The sequence below is a fragment of the Coregonus clupeaformis genome, chromosome 18 (genome assembly GCF_020615455.1).
Source record: "Coregonus clupeaformis isolate EN_2021a chromosome 18, ASM2061545v1, whole genome shotgun sequence".
Taxonomy (NCBI): Eukaryota; Metazoa; Chordata; class Actinopteri; order Salmoniformes; family Salmonidae; genus Coregonus; species Coregonus clupeaformis.
The window spans coordinates 49,529,732-49,550,091 of record NC_059209.1 but is presented as its reverse complement, the minus strand read 5'-3'; the positions used below and the strand labels follow the sequence as shown (position 1 = coordinate 49,550,091).

General features: G+C 44.0%; 1 protein-coding gene across 3 annotated transcripts in view; it reads left to right on the top strand.

Annotated features, from left to right (window-relative positions):
- The first annotated feature begins 504 nt into the window (after positions 1-504).
- LOC121530913 (rabphilin-3A) overlaps positions 505-20,360 on the top strand; it is a 36,699-nt gene continuing 16,843 nt past the window's right edge. The window contains exons 1-2 of one of the 3 annotated variants that reach the window (XM_041836285.1): positions 505-769; positions 16,628-16,825. The gene's annotated coding sequence lies outside the window, so the exon portion shown is untranslated. Of the gene's footprint in view, positions 770-16,627; positions 16,836-20,360 lie in introns of all 3 variants that reach the window. The other 2 variants (XM_041836284.1, XM_041836286.1) reach the window with 2 other exon arrangements.

The window sequence follows — 20,360 nt, the reverse complement described above, 5'->3', positions numbered from 1 at the left end:
ACCCAAAAGCGAACTTCTTTGAGCTGTAATAAATATTCTGTCCAAAAGATGGCGCTAGATCTCCACAATGAATGCCGAGAAAGGCATTTAGAGATGGACGGTGCATTTAAAATGAATAAATAAATTAAAGACTAAAATTCGAGGACAAAGTGTGGCAATAGTATTAACGATATGCCTCTAGAAACACGTTTTGTAGATGCAAGTTTGATGAAGCCTATAAAACACAGACATGCAATGTGGCCTTTCATGGGGGGTGGGAGGGGGACTGGGGTCAAAAACTTCATAATGCTACCCCGACCTGCAGGCTGATTGAGCATCCATGAAAATAAGATTCAATATTAAAAGGCTATTGGAAAGTTTTTACTGAAAGTGTTTAGTCTACTTTCATTCAGCTAGTGTAGCCATTCAATGAAATTGTAAGTTGCAAGAAAAATGTAGAACTTAGAAACCAAGACAAATCTAAAGTAGAACCAGGCAAGAGTCCACTTGAGCATCAATGGAGGCTACTTGGATGCAGGGGTCTCCTTCCCAGAGTACCAAGAGCTTACCACGGAGGAGAGAACCCACGCAGGGCGCATTGTGTCGAGATCAGCCCCTAGCGACGGTGTTATAAGGAATTGAGAAGCACCCCTCTTCGCAAAAATATTGCTCGTGACAGGCGTTGCATGCGCAATGAACGGTTTTGCTGTTGATTCCAAGAAGCCTACCTTATAAAATGAGTCCGCATCATTCCCTGACATCTTCCTTCGAGAGAGGGCTGGAATCTCAGGTAGGCTTGCTACGGTTTTCTGACGGTCTGCATCTATTGTGAGCATTAGGTTACATTTCACGTATTGGAGTTTAGGGTGCTTTTATTAAATATTATTTTTTCCAGAACTGCAGTTACATGAATAAAGGAACATTATGCACACATATGGGGACTAGTTGGTTCTGTCACATCATCGCCGTCGCTTATGATGAAACATTGATGGAGCGCTCCCTGCGCTTCAGTTTATCTGAATGATTACATTTACATTTAAGTAATTTAGCAGACGCTCTTATCCAGAGCGACTTACAAATTGGTGCATTCAACTTAGATCTCATTGAACATTTATTTGAATTCGAAAATGATAGAATTTCATTACATAGATCTATGGTATGCAATATGATACTATCTCTATAAAATGACCCAATGGAACATAGTTTTTTTATCTACCTTATGTACGTGTTGAAGATGAAACCAAGTGAATAGATAGCATTTTATTTTCAGCTGTAACAAAAGCTTTGAATGAGTGAAATTACTTGAATACCAATAGTATGTATGCTTTGCCATACAGCCGACTAAACAGTAAGGTTCAAGCTTTACTGACGTCGTTTTATGTTTAGCATAAATCAATGCGTCTATAAAACTGATATTAGGCTACAGTCTGTCTGTTGTAAAATACAGCATCATATGTATGCTGATTAATTGGTATATGATTATTTGACGTATTTCAATGTATTATCCATTTCATTCATGAATAACGTGGTCCATTAATAACCACTGATGATGGCAAAGCTTCATGCAGCCTCCATTTCTCCACCAAGGTCTCTACACACCCCTGTGCATTTTGTGCCTCTTTGCAATGAGATTGGTGGCAGCCTTCAATTAATTATCTCAGGTCTGGATGCTTCCTTGTTGCAGTGGTGTCGTGGGAGAAGAGCCCTGGTAGGTCATTTGGGAGATGCTGTGGTTGCAGTAAGCTTCCTCTCGTCTCATCCCTGGGCGTTGCTGCAGGATTTGAGAGAAACACATCAGTGCTTGATGTGCCTCCACTCCAGACCTGACTCAGGCAGATTGATTCTAAATGATTGCTTCAAGTCTATGGCAAGTGTTGGGGATGGTGGTATTGGGAGTACTATCATCATTTCAGGGTTTCTCAGTATAGCCAGTGTTTTGCCTCAATTATTCCCTAGATTAGGCTTGCCTGAATAATGGACCACAGGACCAGTCTATGGTTGGTTTTGGTTTTAACCTCAACATGGTTGTGGTTCAGATACCCCTGGCCCCCCACCCCTGTTCTCCATATGGCCTGAAGAGGAGGTTGAGACATCACACACCAAACATCCCCTGACCAATAGAACAATGACACATTACATTTTAGTCATTTAGCAGACGCTCTTATCCAGCGCGATTTACAGTTAGCACATACATTATTTTATCGAACCCACAACCCTGGCGTTGCAAACGCCATGCTCTACCAACTGAGACACAACCATAAGGCTTATGTTTTCCTGATGTTGTGCCATTGTTTTATTGGTCAGGTGATGTTGAGGTTAAAACCAACCATGGACTGGTCCTGTGGTCCATTTACTCAGGCAAGCCTAATCTAGTGAAAAATCTAGGCGAAACACTGACTATACTGAGAAACCCTGAAATGACCAGCTCAAACTCTTGTCATTGTCTTGAAGCATGGGGATTACATGGGGGAGGGGAGATAAGACTGAATGAACGGCTTGCGATATCTGTAGTAGCCTCCTCTCACATAAGTAACTACTGTCGCAATTGGTCAACACCCTTGCACCCTCTCTCTCTCTCTGTCTCTCTTGCTCTCTCTCTGCTTCTCTCTCTACCACACTATCTATGTGCATCAACTACTGTAGAGAAAGAGAATGGAATGGCGAGAGAGGAGGAAAAATGTGACCATGTCTGTGAAGAAACAGGGAGAGTGAGAGGGGGAGGAAAAGATGATGAGCTTCTCACCATATACAGTATACACTGAGTGTACAAAACATTATGAACACCTGCTTTTTCCATGACAGAGACTGACCAGGTGAATCCAGGTGAAAGCTATGATCCCTTGCTGATGTCGCCTGTTAAATCAACTTCAATCAGTGTAGATGAAGGGGAGGAGACAGGTTAAAGAATGATTTTTAAGCCTTGAGACAATTGAGAAATGGATTGTGTATGTGTGCCATTCAGAGGGTGAATGGGCAAGACAATAGATTTAAGTGCCTTTGAACAGGGTATGGTAGTAGGTGCCAGGCGCACCGGCTTGTGTCAAGAACTGCAACGCTGCTGGGTTTTTCAAGCTGAACTGTTTCCCGTGTGTATCAAGAATGGTCCACCACACAAAGGACATCCAGCCAACTTGACACAACTGTGGGAAGCATTGGAGTCAACACCTTGTAAAGTACATGCCCCAACTAATTGAGGCTGTTCTCAATATTAGGAAGGTGTTCCTAATGTTTGGAATACACAGTGTATACTGTATATATATTTATATATACAGTGAGGGAAAAAAGTATTTGATCCCCTGCTGATTTTGTACGTTTGCCCACTGACAAAGAAATGATCAGTCTATAATTTTAATGGTAGGTTTATTTGAACAGTGAGAGACAGAATAACAACAACAAAATCCAGAAAAACGCATGTCAAAAATGTTATAAATTGATTTGCATTTTAATGAGGGAAATAAGTATTTGACCCCTCTGCAAAACATTACTTAGTACTTGGTGGCAAAACCCTTGTTGGCAATCACAGAGGTCAGACGTTTCTTGTAGTTGGCCACCATATTTGCACACATCTCAGGAGGGATTTTGTCCCACTCCTCTTTGCAGATCTTCTCCAAGTCATTAAGGTTTCGAGGCTGACATTTGGCAACTCGAACCTTCAGCTCCCTCCACAGATTTTCTATGGGATTAAGGTCTGGAGACTGGCTAGGCCACTCCAGGACCTTAATGTGCTTCTTCTTGAGCCACTCCTTTGTTGCCTTGGCCGTGTGTTTTGGGTCATTGTCATGCTGGAATACCCATCCACAACCCATTTTCAATGCCCTGGCTGAGGGAAGGAGGTTCTCACCCAAGATTTGACGGTACATGGCCCCGTCCATTGTCCCTTTGATGCGGTGAAGTTGTCCTGTCCCCTTAGCAGAAAAACACCCCCAAAGCATAATGTTTGCACCTCCATGTTTGACGGTGGAGATGGTGTTCTTGGGGTCATAGGCAGCATTCCTCCTCCTCCAAACACGGTGAGTTGAGTTGATGCCAAAGAGCTCAATTTTGGTCTCATCTGACCACAACACTTTCACCCAGTTCTCCTCTGAATCATTCAGATGTTCATTGGCAAACTTCAGACGGGCATGTACAGTGAGGGAAAAAAGTATTTAGTCAGCCACCAATTGTGCAAGTTCTCCCACTTAAAAAGATGAGAGAGGCCTGTAATTTTCATCATAGGTACACGTCAACTATGACAGACAAAATGAGATTTTTTTTCCCAGAAAATCACATTGTAGGATTTTTTATGAATTTATTTGCAAATTATGGTGGAAAATAAGTATTTGGTCAATAACAAAAGTTTCTCAATACTTTGTTATATACCCTTTGTTGGCAATGACACAGGTCAAATGTTTTCTGTAAGTCTTCACAAGGTTTTCACACACTGTTGCTGGTATTTTGGCCCATTCCTCCATGCAGATCTCCTCTAGAGCAGTGATGTTTTGGGGCTGTCGCTGGGCAACACAGACTTTCAACTCCCTCCAAAGATTTTCTATGGGGTTGAGATCTGGAGACTGGCTAGGCCACTCCAGGACCTTGAAATGCTTCTTACGAAGCCACTCCTTCATTGCCCGGGCGGTGTGTTTGGGATCATTGTCATGCTGAAAGACCCAGCCACGTTTCATCTTCAATGCCCTTGCTGATGGAAGGAGGTTTTCACTCAAAATCTCACGATACATGGCCCCATTCATTCTTTCCTTTACACGGATCAGTCGTCCTGGTCCCTTTGCAGAAAAACAGCCCCAAAGCATGATGTTTCCACCCCCATGCTTCACAGTAGGTATGGTGTTCTTTGGATGCAACTCAGCATTCTTTGTCCTCCAAACACGAAGAGTTGAGTTTTTACCAAAAAGTTATATTTTGGTTTCATGTGACCATATGACATTCTCCCAGTCCTCTTCTGGATCATCCAAATGCACTCTAGCAAACTTCAGACGGGCCTGGACATGTACTGGCTTAAGCAGGGGGACACGTCTGGCACTGCAGGATTTGAGTCCCTGGCGGCGTAGTGTGTTACTGATGGTAGGCTTTGTTACTTTGGTCCCAGCTCTCTGCAGGTCATTCACTAGGTCCCCCCGTGTGGTTCTGGGATTTTTGCTCACCGTTCTTGTGATCATTTTGACCCCACGGGGTGAGATCTTGTGTGGAGCCCCAGATTGAGGGAGATTATCAGTGGTCTTGTATGTCTTCCATTTCCTAATAATTGCTCCCACAGTTGAATTCTTCAAACCAAGCTGCTTACCTATTGCAGATTCAGTCTTCCCAGCCTGGTGCAGGTCTACAATTTTGTTTCTGGTGTCCTTTGACAGCTCTTTGGTCTTGGCCATAGTGGAGTTTGGAGTGTGACTGTTTGAGGTTGTGGACAGGTGTCTTTTATACTGATAACAAGTTCAAACAGGTGCCATTAATACAGGTAACGAGTGGAGGACAGAGGAGCCTCTTAAAGAAGAAGTTACAGGTCTGTGAGAGCCAGAAATCTTGCTTGTTTGTAGGTGACCAAATACTTATTTTCCACCATAATTTGCAAATAAATTCATTAAAAATCCTACAATGTGATTTGTCTGTCATAGTTGACGTGTACCTATGATGAAAATTACAGGCCTCTCTCATCTTTTTAAGTGGGAGAACTTGCACAATTGGTGGCTGACTAAATACTTTTTTCCCCCACTGTACATGTGCTTTCTTGAGCAGGGGGACCTTGCAGGCGCTGCAGGATTTCAGTCCTTCACGGCGTAGTGCGTTACCAATTGTTTTCTTGGTGACTATGGTCCCAAGAAGATCCTCCCGTGTAGTTCTGGGCTGATTCCTCACCGTTCTCATGATCACGAGGTCCTTCAAGTTAAATGGGTTCCACTGGTGTAGAGCAATCTGTCTTTTGGCTAACACCAAACGTGTTTGCTTATTTTTTTCTTTAAGCAATGCCTTTTTTCTGGCCACTCTTCCGTAAAGCCCAGCTCTGTGGGGTGTACGGCTTAAAGTGGTCATATGGACAGATACTCCAATCTCTGCTGTGGAGCTTTGCAGCTCCTTCAGGGTTATCTTTGGTATCTTTGTTGCCTCTTTAATTAATGCCCTCCTTTCCAGGTCCGTGAGTTTTGGTGGGCGGCCCTCTCTTGGCAGGTTTGTTGTGGTGCCATATTCTTTCCATTTTTTTATAATGGATTTAATGGTGCTCTGTGAAATGTTCAAAGTTTCTGATATTTTTTTATAACCCAACCCTGATCTGTACTTCTCCACAACTTTGTCCCTGACGTGTTTGGAGAGTTCATTGGTCTTCATGGTGTCACTTGCTTGGTGGTGCCCTTTGCTCAGTTGTGTTGCAGACTCTGAGGCCTTTCAGAACAGGTGTGTATATATACTGAGATCATGTGACAGATCATGTGACACTTAGATTGCACACAGGTGGACTTTATTTAACTAATTATGTGACTTCTGAAGGTAATTGGTTGCACCAGATCTTATTTAGGGGCTTCATAGCAAAGGGGGTGAATACATATGCACGCACCACATTTATTTATTTTTTAGAATTTTTTGAAACAAGTTATTATATTTCACTTCACCAATTTGGACTATTTTGTGGATGTCCATTACATAAAATCCAAATAAAAATCCATTTAAATTACAGGTTGTAATGCAACAAAATAGGAAAAACGCCAAGGGGGATGAATACTTTTGCAAGGCACTGTAGTCACCTGGAATGCATTTCAATTAACAGGTGTGCCTTCCTAAAAGTTAATTTGTATAATTTCTTTCCTTCTTAATGCGTTTGAGCCAATCAGTTGTGTTGTGACAAGGTAGGGGGTGTATACAGAAGATAGCCCTATTTGGTGAAAGACCAAGTCCACGTTATGGCAAGAACAGCTCAAATAAGCAAAGAGAAACGACAGTCCATCATTACTTTAAGACATGAAGGTCAGTCAATACTGAATATTTCAAGAACTTTGAACGTTTCTTCAAGTGCAGTCGCGAAACCATCAAGCGCTATGATGAAACTGGCTCTCATGAGGACCGCCACAGGAATGGAAGACCCAGAGTTTCCTCTGCTGCAGAGGATAAGTTCATTAGAGTTATCAGCCTCAGAAATTGCAGCCCAAATAAATGCTTCACAGAGTTCAAGTAACAGACACATCTCAACATCAACTGTTCAGAGGGGACTGTGTGAATCAGGCCTTCATGGTCGAATTGCTGCAAAGAAACCACTACTAAAGGACACCAATAAGAAGAAGAGACCTGCATGGGCCAAGAAACACGAGCAATGGACATTAGACCGGTGGAAATGTGTCCTTTGGTCTGGAGTCCAAATTTGATCTTGTTGGTTCCAACCACCATGTCTTTGTGAGATGCGGTGTGGGTGAACGGATGATCTCCGCATGTGTATTTCCCACCGTAAAGCATGGAGGAGGAGGTGTTATGGTGTGGGGGTGCTTTGCTGGTGACACTGTCTGTGATTTATTTAGAATTCAAGGCACACTGAACCAGCATGGCTACCACAGCTTTCTGCAGCGATACGCCATCCCATCTGGTTTGGGCTTAGTGGAACTATCATTTGTTTTTCAACAGGACAATGACCCAACACACCTCCAGGCTGTGTAAGGGCTATTTTACCAAGAAGCAGAGTGATGGAGTGCTGCATCAGATGACCTGGGCTCCACAATCCCCTGACCTCAAACCAATTGAGATTGTTTGGGATGAGTCGGACGGCAGAGTGAAGGAAAAGCAGCCAACAAGTAATCAGCATATGTGGGAACTCCTTCAAGACTGTTGGAAAAGCATTCCAGGTGAAGCTGGTTGAGAGAATGCCAAGAGTGTGCAAAGCTGTCATCAAGGCGGCTATTTGAAGAATCTCAAATATTTTTTTATTTGTTTAACAAATTTTTGGTTCCTACATGATTCGATATTTACGTTTTAGTCATTTAGCAGACGCTCTTATCCAGAGCGACTTACAGTTAGTGAGTGCATACATTATTTTTATATTTTTATTTCATACTGGCACCCCGTGGGAATCGAACCCACAACCCTGGCGTTGCAAACACCATGCTCTACCAACTGAGCTACATCCCTGCCGGCCATTCCCTCCCATACCCTGGACGACGCTGGGCCAATTGCACGCCGCCCCATGGGTCTCCCGGTCGCGGCCGGCTACGACAGAGCCTGGATTCGAACCAGGATCTCTAGTGGCACAGCCACTGCACCACTCGGGAGACTTATTGTTTGTTCAAATTAACGTGGTACCTTCAGGTGTTTGGAAATTGCTCCCAAGGATGAACCAGACTTGTGGAGGTCTACCATTTTTTTCTGAGGTCTTGGCTAGCACTGCGCCACTCGGGAGGCCCGATATGTGTTATTTCATCGTTTTGGTGTCTCCACTATTATTCTACAATGTAGAAAATAATATAAATAAAGAAAAACCCTTGAATGAGTAGGTGTGTCCAAACTTTTGACTGGTACTGAATATAAATATGAATATAGATAGAGAGAGAGAGAGATAGAGAGAGAGAAGAGGGGTGGAAAGAGACAGATAAGTGCTCTGCAAGTGAACTACATAATTTAAGTCTGGAGGATACAAGGCAGATGTCCATATTCCAGTATCTTTGGGTTTGTTTTCATGGTTTTCTTCTTAGACCATGCTCTCTTAGGGGACTGGTTCTTGTTCGATTCTATTTCTAGGACTGCAGGAAGGCCATCAGGCTGGAGGCGTTATTTGGGTTGAAATGCAGGCTCTGGGTTTTCCCAAGCACACTAGTCATTAGTAATTAGTCATGTGTTTTGTACCCCTATTTATTTTTCCTCTGAAATTAGATTTAACGTAACGGACACTTACACATATACGCATACACACACGCATGCACACACACACGCACGCACGCACACACACACACACACACACACACACACACACACACACAGTATTTGATCAATCCGATTTTCTTCTTCTGATCTCCCTGTTACCATGGTCACAGTTGATAAAGGTAGTTCTGTTCCTCTTCTTCATGTTCTTCGGAAATCCATATTTGGGGAAAATATAAAAGCCTGAACTGTATCATATTGTATTTGATTTCTGTGCATATATTTGTGTATTTTTGTACGTACATGACTGCTGTACACAGTTTGTTGATTGGATAGCTATATGAATGGTTATGTGTGTGATGTGTCTCCGTGTCCAAAGGGAGTGAGATGTTTTGCTATATGCTCCTCTGAGGATCATCAAGGCGTGGGATCAGGATCGATTGACAGAGTGGGTTCCCCTGGACACTTGTTATCAGAGCTCTCCAAAAGCTGCCGTGTTGATGAAGAGAAGGGCCATTGATGAGACAATAACTCCACAATCCACCCAAGAGAGAGGTTTAGAATCAGAACTGGGCATATTTATAGCCTGGATTTGATGGGGGTTGAATCTATGACAAGTGGCTCACACCCCAATAGAGAGAATCACCCGCAGACTCAGTCCAATAGATAAGATTGTTCTCAAATTAATGGAGGATAACAGGCCATCTTATGTTGCCACTGGCAACCCTTTAGTAGCATATACAGACCAACCTGAGCTGTGATGATGGAGAGGACCACTGCTGACCCCACTACATCACCAAGTGGCAGGTCTTGAAGACAGTTGGCTCATTAAAAGCCTTTCCTAATGGGGTAATTGTAGAGAGGGAGTGAGTGTTGAGTGGTACTGCCTAAGCCTATCATCAAGTCAGTCACCAAGCGGTTTACCATGTAATCAAATTGCTGAACCTACCTTTCTTTTAATCAAAGGGTGTCTTATCCTGGGTCATTAAATGTTCAAGAAAAGCTGACTGACAGCCTCTCCCAGCATTGCCACAACCATATAAAAAAATAATCAATCTTCGCATGTGGAATCAGTTTTTGGAATTGATAATTGAAGCAGATCTCAATCCCTACCAGTTTATCAATACGCTCTGCTTCAGTGCACCATTGATCTCCTCATCATCCTGCTGTAGGGTTGAGGCTGTTTGATGGGATGAAGCCGAGGAGTGAGAACATGCAACACAGTCAGATGGTAACACATCTCCCTGTCACATCACTGCAACGCAAGCTGTACTTAACCAGTTAAACAGGTTGAACATGAATGTCAGGAGTCAGGACACAACATTTCACATCAAGAGGAATGCCTCAGGGTCAGAATTGAGGCCAACTGAGCAACTTTAATTACAACAAGCCACTTAAACTTGTACCTAGACACCTGCCCCTCCTATCTGAGTAGCTGAATTCTAGATTGTCTTTCGGTGTATGTTTTTTAAATGTATTTAACCTTTATTTAACTAGGTTCGTCTCTTTGAAATGAAAATCATTTTTTCAAGAGACCTGTGGGTGCGAGGGGGCTCTTTGTTTGCAAACAGGGATCTGTTGAAAAACACTCAGGGACATGGAACCTGCTAGTTTGCTGGCGGGCCAGAGGGAGTGTCAAATAGCCAGCAGCTGAAGTGTGCCAACTCCTCACAGCTGACTTCCAGCAGAACAGCCGGGGGCCCACCAGAGGCATTGCCATTATCCTCAGAGAGACGTTAGAGACAGAAAGGAATTCGATTCTATTTCCATCCTCCGCTTAGGCCACGTACAAACATGTCTAGTTTAATAGCCATATTTCAAGGCTTGTGAGTAACAATATAAGCCATGAGATTTTGACATTGGAAGATGAGTGGTTTAATGTAATGCCCCATACACATCTGATTATGCCAGTCTTCCTGAGATGGAGAGAGGTAGTGATGAAATTAGGGGAAAATGACTGACCCGCAACTCTAGAGTTTAATCTCCCTGTCCCTCTTCTCACTTCTGGGGTACGGCAAGGATGAGTCACCAGACTATGAGCTGGGAGCACATGAGGGACGAGGAGCCCATCCTGAAATATAATCAGGTGGATGCTGCCTTTATGATGAATGGTGTCTGCATAATGCTTGCATTTTCAGGTTGCCAAAGTCAGGATTGCAATTGTTCAATGACTCAATTTAAATAGGCATCCTATTTATGTGTGAAGTGTTGTTTGTACAGTATGTGTGTGAGTGTGTACTTACCATTTGTATGTGTTTGTGTGCCAGCCCTCTCCAGTCCCCTCTCTCTTTGGCTCTAGTTGGATGAGATTGCCGTGTCTGCAGGGTAGCGACAGCGCAAGGGCTTGTTGGTCACTCACAGGAGGGTCTTTCCTGTTTGTTACCCAAAGGGGCTGAATCTGGAAATATGCCTCCCTAGAGGAAGTGGTGGTGGCTGTGAGAGCTAGGGAGGGCCATCCTCTCTCATCCGAAGAGAGGTGAAGCCGCCTCTCTGTTCCTCACAGATGGCCACACAGATGGTCCCTGCTGCCCCGTTCATATGACTGAAAACAGGGCTAATACTGTATGGCACATTTCCATACAGGATTTACCCCAGTGTTTTACCCAAAAGGCTCAGACTTTCCGTCTACGCAGGCCGGCACCCGTGTCTCACTGGGCCATTGCTCCGGCGGACCTCCACCTGGGGCCAAACCCAGGCCACTGGTATTTTTCAGATGACATTTACATAACAAGGGCTAACTGTGACCTTTAACACCTTCTCAAAAAGCAACTGTTTTGATTATGCAGAGTTTGTTGATTCTGCTCACTGTCAGCCCTAGCTATGGAAACACCATTTCCCTAGATTAACATAAGGGTGTATACAGTACACTAGTGTAACACTGGTGTTACAGTCGAAAAGCAGCATATGTGACATGTACTGTATGTCATAGACCTGGAAAGACTCCCTCCCCTCCGCTAAACACAGCCACATCCCTCACCAACAGGCTCCCAAAAGAAGCCCCTTTCCTCTCCTCCCCCATCCCTCCTTCCTGCCAAGCTCTCCTTTATCGCATCATTTTTTCTCCTTCTTCCCTTTCCCCCCAGAGCCCACTACGTGTTCAGACACACAATGTCTTGCAGATAGAGTAATGAATAACTAAAGTGCACACTAAGGCCTTAAAAATGAGAAAGAGAACCCACTTCACTGGAGTGAGGAGCAGTGCAGGATGGGGGTGGGAGTTGTAAATAATTAAGAAATGCTGAGCGAAGTTTTCCTCCTACAGTAGAGGGTTACTTGGTGCAGTGCTTTACTGTTCTGTCCATATGTAGGCCTCCGGGTTGCTATCTCACCATCTCACCCCCCTCTCCTGCTGGGCTGACGGAGAATGGGCCTTTCACTCAAACCAATGGCCTCCGCAGTCCCCAGCCCATTTCCCCAGAACACATTAACGGCAGAAGCACTGTTTGATCCCAATGATAAAGATACAATTTTGGAATGGGGGTTTCATCGGTTGTAATGAGAAAGTTGATTAGATTTAAGGATAACATAGGGAGTGGAAGTTAGAGGATGAATGAGCCAAAGTGAGTATGAGCCTGAGAGAGTGACTCTGACAATGTAACTCATTCATCAAACCTCATTAAAATATTCTAAATGTAATTTCAGCATCAAGTAATGGATGTAGGCATAACCACGTTCAGTTGCCAAACATTGAAGATAGAATTTCCATGAATAGAGTTGAAATTAGTCCTTGTTCTACATGTCGGAGGGGCATGTTAAATGCAGGTTCCCAAACAGAAACCACTGCTTTGTTGAAGAGTAGGAAAAAGGTTATTTCAGAGTACCTTTCAAGGAAATACCAAGACTGATATACAAACACTTCTGTTAAGATTGCTTTTAAAAGATCAACCCATTGCCCGTTGGATGCTTGAGTGCTTCTTATCACTGAAATATAGTGCTGTTTTTCGCCAGAACCTTTTATATGCTGAAATGGAAATGTTCATTTCCATGAACAGAGCGGTTGGGTCAGAGTATCCATGTGTCTTGATATACAAAGTGTGTGAGGGCAAACAAAACAAGGAGTGTAAGGGCTATATTCTAGCCAGGTCTCTCTGGGTTTTTTTTGTTGTTGCTTTTTTTCCCCTCATTTCTCATTTTCTCTTATCCAGAGCGACTTACAGGAGCAATTAGGGTTAAGTGCCTTGCTCAAGGGCACATCGACAGATTTTTCACCTAGTCAGCTCAGGGATTAGAACCAGCGACCTTTCGGTTACTGGCACAACGCTCTTAACCACTAAGCTACCTGCCGCCCTTCTCAACCTAACACCATTTTCCACACCCCAGGAGTCCTGACTACCTCCCACCTACCCACACAGATCAGTGATGCTGAAGGCTCTGGTCCAGGACTACCTCTCTGCAGCTGTTCTTACTACTGCCAACAGACCCTTTGGCTAAAGGCTTGTGCTTTTTTTTATGTAGAGAATCGGCTGGTTGAGTCCTCAATCAGTTCAACTGTGCTGAAACCAGCAAGAATATTGCTGTAACCACCCCAATAAAATGTTCCTACCCTGGCCACTGTAACATGCAGTATGGTACGGTTTGGTTTGATAGTGGGCAAAGGGTTTAATAAGGGGTGGGCTTGGAGGACTTGTCAGCACTGCTACACACAAGTGGTCTTTACATTTTTAGCAAACGCTCTTATCCAGAGCAATTAGGGATAAGTGCCTTGCTCAAGGGCACATCTACAGATTTTTCACCTAGTCAGCTCTGGGATTAGAACCACCAACCTTTCGGTTACTGGCGCAATGCTCTTAACGACTAAGCTACCTGCCACCCCTTTACAGGGCAACATCCTGTGCCAACCAATCATGGTGTTTATTTCCTAGTGGATTTTGTTAGATGTGAAGTTGGGGGAGTCATTGATGGTAACATAAATGCCAGGGTGAATGTGGTTTTGTTAGTTCTCTGCTAACAGTATTTCCAGGTTTCGATTGCTAAAAGGCCAGCTCAGCTCAGCATAAGGAGGGTGTGGTTGACAGACAGAGGCAGAGCAGAGGCAGCTGTTTCTGGGGTAGACTTACTGAAGACTGAGAGCATGGTGGTCCTTTCTTAACATATAGCAACTTATTGGCAGAAATGTTATATTCCATTTGGAAAAGTGTGCTTTTGTGCTTCTCACACCAATATTAGTTGTGTGTGTAATGTAAATTCACTTATGGTTATAGTTTGATTCTTGGTGGAATGGTGACACAAAGCCCCTTGAACAGAAGAGTGATTATTGCATAAATTTGCCATCAATACCTCTCAAAAGGGATTGGCTGTGGAGCTCAGCAGTACAGCCCTTTTTTGTCACATCAGCCCTCAGGGAGTCAACAACAGCCAATGGCGAGCCATGTAGGTAAGTGGGTGGTGGCTGGTGGCTGTAGCAGCAGTGCCCTGAAGCTGGACCCAGGCTTTGTCGAGCTCCACCCCTAAATAACTTTAAATTCTGGGAGTCACAATGGGAACACTGCCCTGATGAATGATTCATTAAACTAAAACCAATCATGGGAGTTTGCATTGATCTCAGAGTCTCATTAACCCACTTAAGACATTTCTCTCTCGTCTCGGAGGAGGGCAGAGGAACTCCTGTAATGGTGTATATCCATTAAAAATGACATAAAGGTTGGACATAACCCAGTGCCATTTGGAAATTAAAGGAAGTTATTGTAGTCATAATGGTCTTGATATTGTGCTGTGTGCTATAATAAAAAGATGCAAGGTAGTCCCTGTTCTTGACTTCAGGCTGGAGAAAGAGAGAGAGCGAGAGAGAGCGAGAGAGAGCGAGAGAGAGCGAGAGAGAGCGAGAGAGAGAGAGAGAGAGAGAGAGAGAGAGAGAGAGAGAGAGAATGTCTTGGCAGAGCGGTGTATCCATTGCAGTCAGAGCTTCAGGAAGGGTAATGTATGAGGTGTCTCAAAAAGCTCCTCATGTCTCACCCTCCCCAGTTTTTAAAGATTAAAGCAGGTTTTATAGTCAGTCTCTGTCCCCCCCCACCATATCTGTAAACGTCCACTCTGAATCAATACCACCCTCCTCGCCTCTTCTCTCCTCATCTCCTCTCCTCATCTCCTCTATATCGCAGCTCCTTTTTTTTAGTATTATTATTAAGAACAGGTACACCTGTAGGTGACCTGAGGTAGTTTAACATCCCTGAGGTACCGTTGGCAGAAACAGGGTTTGGCTATTACAAATCTTTAAATGTAAGTGAACACGGTCAACTTTGAATAGGTCCAGCAAAAAGTACTGAGCAAGTACGGAACAATAGGATGCTATAGTTACTTTTTTTAAATGGTGGCTTACAGGTTGGGTTGGAGGGGACTTGAGGCTGGGATCCTAAATGACACACACTAGTAGGCCTATGGACTATCCTGTTAGGCACTTGAGTGAGTTGCAGGTTTCTAAATTGGTCCTTTCCACCCCTGTATGAAATGCTATACAGTACGGATGCTGCTGAGAGGATGAGTGATGGTAATGATAAAGGAGATGACTATGTGAATCGATGTTGGTGCTCTGGTTTCCTCCATGTCTCTGCCTCTCTTTCTCCTCCCCCATCTCACCCTCTGTCTTCCATTATTATTTTCTAGCACAGCTTCACATGGTTCTGCATGGTTGTTTCTCCTGTCCCTGCTGTGCTGTGCTTTGCGCAGCGCTGGCTCTCAAACCCTAGTAATTTGGAAAAATGTAGGAGAAAATGCCAACATCTTCTCAAGGCACAACCTGACTGACTCATCACTTGAATGAGATGAATGAATGACGAGCTGGTTGACTCCCCAACACTGAATGAGGGTCATAGAAGCGATGATGCAGACTGAGTGCCAAACCTGCATCATACTTATTGAGACAGAGTCATTCAGACTCGCACCTCCTTGTGCTATGAGAAGGCTGTTGAAGGCTGTTGACCAGCATGTAGTGTCCTTTCTCTGAATCAGTCCCCTGAAGGTCTCTGCTAATGAGCTCTGTGCAACCAGCACTGACAGGAAACCTACTTCAGCTGAGGCGTTTTCTCTTGCACACTCACCCCAGTGACGCAACAGTGTCTATCTGCAGCGTTACAAAGCTTTGTCTGGGTGAGAGCTCCTAGTCCACGGTCTGTTTAGTGTATGTCTGAGTATCTCTCCACCTCTGCTCCCCCTCCTCTCTCTCTATCTGCCTCCCCAGGATAACCATCCTGAACTAAAGAGGGATGATTCATTTTGTGTGCGGTGAAGGAGAATCATAGTTGTGAGACTCAGCCTATGGGATGTATACAGTGTTAAACATTTATGTTGTTCCTTTCGGGAGCTGGACAGTGGGAAATAATGAATGAATGCCAGATGCACTTACTGTAGTCTACATTTGCATAGTGTGACAGGTTCCAGGCTAATACAATAAAGGTGTCCTCCCACATGAAAATCAGTATTAGTTTATATACAATAGCACTCAAATTCTTGTGCATTCTGCTGGTGATTTCAATGAACAAGCAGTATCAGAATAAGTTGGAGTGTTAGCCTACAGGAGTTAATACTGCAGATCAGCATCACCCCCCACCTTTCTTTCTTTCTTTCTTTCTTTCTTTCTTTCTTTCTTTCTTTCTTTCTTTCTTTCTTTCTTTCTTTCTTTCTTTCTTTCTTTCTTTCTTTCTTTCTTTCTCTCTCTTGCTTCTAGCTATGTTCTGCAGTGCTCATCTGGAGTTCTGTGGAGTAATCGGAGCAAACTGAAGACAAATTATTATTATTATTTTCCTTTTTCCTCCTTCCTTACACTTTCTTTATTCTCCCTCTTTTTCTGTCTCACCCTCGCTCTCTCCAATCACGCCACATCACATCTCAGTTCCCTGCTATCGTCAGCCTTGGAAGGAGGAGCCTCTAAAACTGAGACAGGCTGCTGTGGAAAGAGGATTGTTGACCCTCCCCACCCTGCTCATTCCCTGAGGATCCGCCCTGTTGCTGGTTGGGTGTCGCTCCCCGCTCTGCCTGGTGTGGCCCTTGGGAGTTTTGTGTCTCGTGAACGTGCACCTACACACACCCAGTGCGTACAGGTACATTCAGTTCACTAAACTCCTATTGATTTCTGCAGGTATCTTTTTGTCACTTTGCTCCATTGTATTTAATTGCTCAGTTGCATCGCTGTGGAGCATAAACATGGGTTGTACTGTAAGAATTGGCTAGACATTGGGAGACATGGTTTATCGATTTTTACAAAAAGAGTTTACACATTGTTATTCATAGCCCTTGTTGGTATTGTAATGTACTGTATCAGTATCAGACTCTTACATCAATTAGAGTAAGTGTGTCTGGTGACAAGCCAATTTGAGGCCCTTGCAATCCTGGCCCACACACTTGGAGCAGACAGAGGGTTCTGCCTGCTGATGAGAGTGCAGCAATATTAGTGCTGAAGTCAGTGCTGCATTAACAGGGGAGATTAAATGTGACCGTCAATCAATTGTATCAATTGACAGTTAGTTATGCTTTCCTGCATGGATTTCATGGATTGATTTGAGTTGTGGTAAAGATGAGATAAGATAACTTTGAATAAACAATTCAGCGTAATAATCTAACTTAATGTGTGACCCATAATCATTTAATGTGTGACAAGATGATAATTTTTCATGTTGTTTCCAATTAAGAAATCACAGAACATAAATGCTCATCTTAAAATATAGCCGAAGTGATTTAGGGCAATGAGTCTCTGTAGCTACACTGAACAAAAATATAAATGCAACATGCAACAATTTTACAGTTCATATAAGGAAATCAGTCAATTTAAATAAATGTATTAGGCCCTAATCTATGGATTTCACATGACTGGGAATACAGATATGCATCTGTTGGTCACAGATACCTTAAAAAAAGTTAGGGGCGTGGATCAGAAAACCAGTCAGTATCTGGTGTGACCATAATTTGCCTCATGCAGCGCAAAACATTTCTCCTTTGCATAGAGTTGATCAGGCTGTTGATTGTGGCTGTTGATTCAATTGCTGTGCGAAGTTGCTGGATATTGGCGGGAACTGGAACACGCTGTCGTGAACGTCGATCCAGAGCATCCCAAACACGCTCAGTGGGTGACATGTCTGTTGAGTATGCAGGCCATGGAAGAACAGGGAAATGTTCCGCTTCCAGGAATTGTGTACAGATCCTAGCGACATGGGGCCGTCCATTATCATGCTGAAACATGAGGTGATGGCGGCAGATAAATGCCACGGCAATGGGCCTCAGGATCTCGTCACAGTACAGTGAGGGAAAAAAGTATTTGATCCCCTGCTGATTTTGTACGTTTGCCCACTGACAAAGAAATGATCAGTCTATAATTTTAATGGTAGGTTTATTTGAACAGTGAGAGACAGAATAACAACAAAAAAATCCAGAAAAACGCATGTCAAAAATGTTATACATTGATTTGCATTTTAATGAGGGAAATAAGGATTTGACCCCTCTGCAAAACATGACTTAGTACTTGGTGGCAAAACCCTTGTTGGCAATCACAGAGGTCAGACGTTTCTTGTAGTTATCCACCAGGTTTGCACACATCTCAGGAGGGATTTTGTCCCACTCCTCTTTGCAGATCTTCTCCAAGTCATTAAGGTTTCGAGGCTGACGTTTGGCAACTCGAACCTTCAGCTCCCTCCACATATCTTCTATGGGATTAAGGTCTGGAGACTGGCTAGGCCACTCCAGGACCTTAATGTGCTTCTTCTTGAGCCACTCCTTTGTTGCATTGGCCGTGTGTTTTGGGTCATTGTCATGCTGGAATACCCATCCACGACCCATTTTCAATGCCCTGGCTGAGGGAAGGAAGTTCTCACCCAAGATTTGACGGTACATGGCCCCGTCCATCGTCCCTTTGATGCGGTGAAGTTGTCCTGTCCCCTTAGCAGAAAAACACCCCCAAAGCATAATGTTTGCACCTCCATGTTTGACGGTGGAGATGGTGTTCTTGGGGTCATAGGCAGCATTCCTCCTCCTCCAAACACGGCGAGTTGAGTTGATGCCAAAGAGCTCCATTTTGGTCTCATCTGACCACAACACTTTCACCCAGTTCTCCTCTGAATCATTCAGATGTTCATTGGCAAACTTCAGACGGGCATGTATATGTGCTTTCTTGAGCAGGGGGACCTTGCGGGCGCTGCAGGATTTCAGTCCTTCACGGCGTAGTGTGTTACCAATTGTTTTCTTGGTGACTATGGTCCCAGCTGCCTTGAGATCATTGACAAGATCCTCCCGTGTAGTTCTGGGCTGATTCCTCACCGTTCTCATGATCATTGCAACTCCACGAGGTGAGATCTTGCATGGAGCCCAGGGCGAGGGAGATTGACAGTTATTTTGTGTTTCTTCCATTTGCGAATAATCGCACCAACTGTTGTCACCTTCTCACCAAGTTGCTTGGTGATGGTTTTGTAGCCCATTCCAGCCTTGTGTAGGTCTACAATCTTGTCCCTGACATCCTTGGAGAGCTCTTTGGTTCTGTGGACAGGTGTCTTTTATACAGATAACAAACTGAGATTAGGAGCACTCCCTTTAAGAGTGTGCTCCTAATCTCAGCTCGTTACCTGTATAAAAGACACCTGGGAGACAGAAATCTTTCTGATTGAGAGGGGGTCAAATACTTATTTCCCTCATTAAAATGCAAATCAATTCATAACATTTTTGACATGCGTTTTTCTGGATTTTTTTGTTATTCTGTCTCTCACTGTTCAAATAAACCTACCATTAAAATTATAGACTGATAATTTCTTTGTCAGTGGGCAAACGTACAAAATCAGCAGGGAATCAAATACTTTTTTCCCTCACTGTATCTCTGTGCATTCAGATTGCCATCGATCTAATGCAATTGTGTTCATTGTCCGTAGCTTATGCCTGCCCATACCATAACCCCACGCCACCATGGGGCACTCTGTTCACAACGTTGACATCAGCAAACCGCTCGCCCACACAACTGCCATCTGCCCGGTACTGTTGAAACCGGGATTCGTCCGTGAAGAGCACACTTCTCCAGCGTGCAAGTGGCCATCGAAGGTGAGCAGTTGCCCACTGAAGTCGGTTACGACACTGAACTGCAGTCAGGTCAAGACCCTGGTGAGGACAACGAGCATGCAGATGACCTTCCCTGAGACGGTTTCTGACAGTTTGTGCAGAAATTCTTCAGTTGTGCAAACCCACAGTTTCATCAGCTGTCCGGGTCGCTGATCTCAGACGATCCCACAGGTGAAGAAGCTGGATGTGGAGGTCCTGGGCTGGCGTGGTTACACGTGGTCTGTGGTTGTGAGGCCGGTTTGACGTACTGCCAAAGTCTCTAAAACAACGTTGGAAGCGGCTTATGGTAGAGAAATGAACATTAAATTATCTGGCAACAGCTCTGGTGGACATTCCTGCAGTATGCATGCCAATTGCATGCTCCCTCAAACTTGAGACATCTGTGGCATTGTGTTGTGTGACAAAACTGCACATTTTAGAGTGGCCTTTTATTGTCCCCAGCAAAAGGTGCACCTGTGTAATTATCATGCTGTTTAATCAGCTTCTTGATATGCCACACCTGTCAGGTGGATGGATTATTTTGGCAAAGGAGA